This window comes from Nerophis ophidion, linkage group LG11 (genome assembly GCF_033978795.1).
Source record: "Nerophis ophidion isolate RoL-2023_Sa linkage group LG11, RoL_Noph_v1.0, whole genome shotgun sequence".
Classification (NCBI taxonomy): domain Eukaryota; kingdom Metazoa; phylum Chordata; class Actinopteri; order Syngnathiformes; family Syngnathidae; genus Nerophis; species Nerophis ophidion.
Window position 1 is genome coordinate 12673079 of NC_084621.1, and position 5404 is coordinate 12678482.

At 43.9% G+C, this 5404-nt stretch overlaps 1 long non-coding RNA gene across 1 annotated transcript; it reads right to left on the reverse strand.

The window, feature by feature from the left end:
• Nucleotides 1-457: 457 nt before the first annotated feature.
• Nucleotides 458-4285, reverse strand: LOC133561380 (uncharacterized). Its single transcript, XR_009808661.1, has 3 exons — nucleotides 4021-4285; nucleotides 2573-2683; nucleotides 458-2502 (listed from the first exon to the last, which is right to left on the reverse strand). It is a non-coding gene; the product is annotated as an uncharacterized LOC133561380 (long non-coding RNA).
• Nucleotides 4286-5404: the final 1119 nt, after the last annotated feature.

The following is a 5404-nucleotide window of genomic DNA, read 5'->3' on the forward strand; positions in this document are numbered from 1 at the left end:
AACACAGATGTCCATAATACTGTGGAATTATGCGGTGAAAAGAGAAGACTTATAGCTGTGAACGGTGCTGGAACAAAATGTCCTCTACAATGCGTGACGTCATGCGCACATGTCATCATTCCGCGACGTTTTAGCATGATACTTCTGGGATGTGCCCTTTTGTGGGCGGTCTTATTTACGCGGCTCACCTTCCACAGCGTCTTCTCCCCGTCATCTTTGTTGTAGCGGTGTAGCGTTCAAGGACGGGAGTGGGAGAAGTGTCAAAAGATGGAGCTAACTTGTTTCAATGACATTCAGACATTACTTCGATCAATAACGGTGCAGCATCTCCTCATCCGGAAACAAAAACAACACCAGAAATGTGCCCCGTGAAAAAACGTCCGACCGGATCTCTCTAATAACTAAAGTTCTTTGGGTGAATATTGTGAACTCACTACACTGGTATGTTTTAGCGCTTACATGATGAGTTTATTGACAGATATAAGTTTGAACTTGACACTACTTTATATTAGAAATGGCAACAGTGGAGGAAGAATATCCCATAACAAGAAGATAGAGAAAAAGAAGAAGCTTATCCACTACGTCATCGTCACAGACTACAAAGGCGGACGCGTGCAAGTTTTCAGTTTCCCAAACACAGATCAGCAGGTACCAGAAGGTAAGAAAAGTTTCTTTTGCATAATATTGCGAAACAAAACGCCAGGAAATATTTCTTACCTTATACACACACTATAATAATACTCATATGTTGAAGCACAGTTGTGGAGGTTTTTCCCTTCCGGGTTCTTCGGCCCACCAAGCACTGACATGACAGTTCCTTTCAGGGTTGAGAACACTGTTTTATTTTGCAATAAAATTGTCTCTGACGTGCTTTTCAGCAATTGTCTTTGCGTTGGTCTGTCTCGCTCTCGCTAGTGCTCCAACTCCACTTCCTCTCTCCTCCCCGGCTGCTGCCTTTTAACAGAGTGACAGGTGATTAGATAAGCAGGCCCAGGTGGGCCATCTACGCACCTGTCGCTGATCTCGAAGCCGGTCCTTGCACACCCCATTCCGCTGCAAGTCCGCAGGTCCCCCCACCCCCCACAACAGAACAATCCATCAAGCGGTGCGGCTTCACAGCTTACCAAAGTCGTACTGTGGAGGGAGGCGTGACCTGCAGGCCTGCCGCGGAACAGGGTGTGGAAGGACCGGCCTTGAAGACAGCGACAGGTGACTAGACGGCCCACGTGGGCCATGTTATCTAATCACCTGTCACCTTTATTAGCAGCAGCTGGAACGAGACACAGAGTTGGAGTGGGAGCCAGAGTGAGAGAGCGAGACATGGATTCAGAAAATAAATTTTGGTGGAAAGTAAAAGCCTCGCACTATTTATGCAAATGAACCAGTGTTGTACCCTGAAACCCGGGCTCTCGTGGCCGTGTGTGGTGGTCCGAGGAACCCACTAGAGGGCAACCTCTACACGCACTAAAACATTTTAATAGATTTTTGAGCGCCGTGTGTAATGTTCTATATTTTCAATGGACGATATAAAATGTTGGTGTTGTTTACTTGAGTCATATTGCAGTCTTCATGTATCTCTTATGTGTGACTGCGTTGGAATAATTATGTGTAAGTCATCACACAACTTTAGTATGCTTAAAGTCTGTTGCTATAGTTATTAGCAATTGTGCTCAAGCTGTACTTTTTCTATCTGTACAAGGACAAAACCTCTTGTCTGCAGCTGCAGATGTCATCTTTGTTTTAGCCCGCCAACAGCCAAGGACTTCAAGGACCTCAACCAAGATAAGACAACATAACGCAGACGAAGCAGAGACAAGGCGAAACCACAAGGCCGCCGGCACACTCCGTCACGTATTGTGCGTACTGGAGCTGCTTTGGATGATACGCAACCACTCCTTTCAGAGGTGGCCTCAGTGATGTTGACTGGGGAATTCCTTAATAAATAGAGGGACGCGGGAGCTGTACCTTAGAGTGTAGGGCGAGACTGTAACTAAGTGTGCAGCTCCATGCATTCTCCTCATTGAGCAAAATTAAACTCTGTCTCTGCATGATTCCTTGCTTCTTGTCTGTTTAATAGATGTCATCAGTGTTTGAACCTGACAGACTGCCATCAACCGGTCACACTTATCATTTCACTATGTAAATAAAATAGCTTTGATGTCGGTAAGCACAACCATAATTATTCCGTACATTAGGCGCACAGAGAATACTGTGCTGCAGCTGGCTCTAATCGGCTGCAAATTGTACTTTTTTTTTTCTTAAAGCAAACGGTGTCAACAACTTAGTTCAGTTTCAGTGTGACGGTTAAGGAGGACATCTTGTTTGGCACTCTGAGCTCGCAGGAGAGACACACCGCCATTGGCCAAGGTCCTCCTGCAAAACATGTCACGCCGCAGCCACTGAGATATACACTATTCTTCCTCCCATTGGACTCAAAGCTTTTATTGCTTTTTCCACTCTGGATGATGGCAGGCTTTTTCCTCCCTCACCTAGAATGTGTTGCTGTTTGAAAGATGGAGAGGGTTTATTCCAAGTATATGTCTGAAAAACTTAATTAGTTGTCGGGCTGTACCTGGGAACAGACCCGGGCACCAGGCGCTCGCCATCGTGCCACACCTCCGGGCGAGTGAAATCTGGATCCATGATTGGTTTTCTTCATAGAGGTCTTCGAGCTGCTCTTTGTCTTAAAAAAAAACATAAAAAAACGAAAAAGATAATAAGAATAAGTACAAATAAACACTAGAACAGCCTAATAGCTAGTACTAGTATGCATTTATCTAAAGTAAAAAGGATTTAAAAAAAAAAAAAACATTTTGGTTATTTAACCCCCAATTCCAACCCTTCAGGGTCCTATTTTTGTAGTCTTCGGTATGACTCGGCCGGGTTTTGAACTCACAACCTACCACTAGGCCACTGAGATTTGGTGATGTATATTTCAATCAATCAATCAATGTTTACTTATATAGCCCTAAATCACTAGTGTCTCAAAGGGCTGCACAAACCACTACGACATCCTCGGTAGGCCCACATAAGGGCAAGGAAAACTCACACCCAGTGGGACGTCGGTGACAATGATGACTATGAGAACCTTGGAGAGGAGGAAAGCAATGGATGTCGAGCGGGTCTAACATGATACTGTGAAAGTTCAATCCATAATGGATCCAACACAGTCGCGAGAGTCCAGTCCAAAGCGGATCCAACACAGCAGCAAGAGTCCCGTTCACAGCGGAGCCAGCAGGAAACCATCCCAAGCGGAGGCGGATCAGCAGCGCAGAGATGTCCCCAGCCAATACACAGGCAAGCAGTACATGGCCACCGGATCGGACCGGACCCCCTCCACAAAGGAGAGTGGGACATAGAAGAAAAAGAAAAGAAACAGCAGATCAACTGGTCTAAAAAGGGAGTCTATTTAAAGGCTAGAGTATACAAATGAGTTTTAAGGTGAGACTTAAATGCTTCTACTGAGGTGGCATCTCGAACTGTTACCGGGAGGGCATTCCAGAGTACTGGAGCCCGAAATGAAAAAGCTCTATAGCCCGCAGACTTTTTTTGGGCTTTGGGAATCACTAATAAGCCGGAGTCCTTTGAACGCAGATTTCTTGCCGGGACATATGGTACAATACAATCGGCAAGATAGGATGGCGCTAGACCGTGTAGTATTTTATACGTAAGTAGTAAAACCTTAAAGTCACATCTTAAGTGCACAGGAAGCCAGTGCAGGTGAGCCAGTACAGGCGTAATGTGATCAAACTTTCTTGTTCTTGTCAAAAGTCTAGCAGCCGCATTTTGTACCAACTGTAATCTTTTAATGCTAGACATGGGGAGACCCGAAAATAATACGTTACAGTAATCGAGGCGAGACGTAACAAACGCATGGATAATGATCTCAACGTCTTTAGTGGACAGAATGGAGCGAATTTTAGCGATATTACGGAGATGAAAGAAGGCCGTTTTAGTAACGCTTTTAATGTGTGCCTCAAAGGAGAGAGTTGGGTCGAAGATAATACCCAGATTCTTTACCTGTGGGTCTCTGTCCATAAGCGGTGTGGTTTTTGCAGAATTGACTCTGATATTAACAAAAGAAACAATAATGCAATACAAAATGATGTCTGTCTGTAAAGAAATATATCGATTGTCTTCACTGGCTGAGGTTGAGGGGTAGAAACCTCTCAACGTCTGTCCTTTTTAAAAAAAAAAAAAAAGAACTTAAAAGACATTGGAGAAGAAAGGTTGTTAAAGAGCACACCCCTGCAGCCCCAAAATGTGGTATTTGTCCAAAGCTGAGCCGCTGAGGTGATGAAGACTGTGCTGACATGACTCTGTGTAAGACAGTCTTATCAAGGAAGGCGGGGCTGCTGTCAACAATGTTGAGATGTTTTAATGATTAGCTGGCATCATGACTCAACGTACGCGCCGTGTACCTTTCCTCTCCCGCCTATGACCCAAGAAGCAGAGAAGGCGGCTGCATCCACGTCTTTGTGTTCCTCGCTGAGTCAGCACACGGCCAAGGTTTCATTCTGCGGAATGGAGAAGTGAAACCATCCATCGGAAAGAACAATTGAAGGCACAGAGGTAGTTACAGTGCATATAAAATAGGGAATAAAGATGCCTGGAATCAGCCATGGGTGTCTCTACCACATTCCTAACGGAATTTACAAGCACTTTTGTCTGTGTTTTTCCCTAGGGGGCGCTAGAGCACAATTTTGAGTTTTGGGGTTTGGTTTTGGGTTTGGGGTTTGGCAATTTTCGCCAGTCCTGATGTGTGTGTAAAATTTGGTGAGTTTTGAAGCACGTTAAAGGGGTCAAATTACAGCTCAAAGAGGCGAAGGAATAATAATAATAAAACCTTAGAAATACAATAGGGTCCTCTGTCCCAAAGGGACATTCTGTCCCTAATTAATAACAATAGTAACACTAATAATACAGTTTTACATATTCAAAAGTAAATAATTTGCTTTAAATTGAAAAAACATGTTTTAAAAAAAATAAAAATTAACTGATGGTTACAAATATAACAAGCAGCGTTGGTCGGGTCCGCTTTGGCTGCCGCCCCCGCGACTCAAGCCCTGGTCTTAGTCAGACCTACATATAGGTTTTTGTTTCATGTCTCTACAACATTCCTAACAGAAGTTACAAGCAGTTTTGTCTGTGTTTTTCCTAGGGGCCGCTAGAGCGCAATTTTGATTTTTAGGGTTTGTTTTTTTATTAGATGGCAATTTTCGCTAGTCCTGATGTGTGTCTAAACTTTGGTGAGTTTTGAAGCAAGTTAAGGGGTCAAATTACAGATCGGCGTTTCTGGATGTTGTTGATGAATGGCTTTCGCCTTGCACTTTGAAACATTTTAAGGGGGTGAAATTACAGCTCAAAGAGGCGAAGGAATAATAATAATAAAACCTTAGAAATA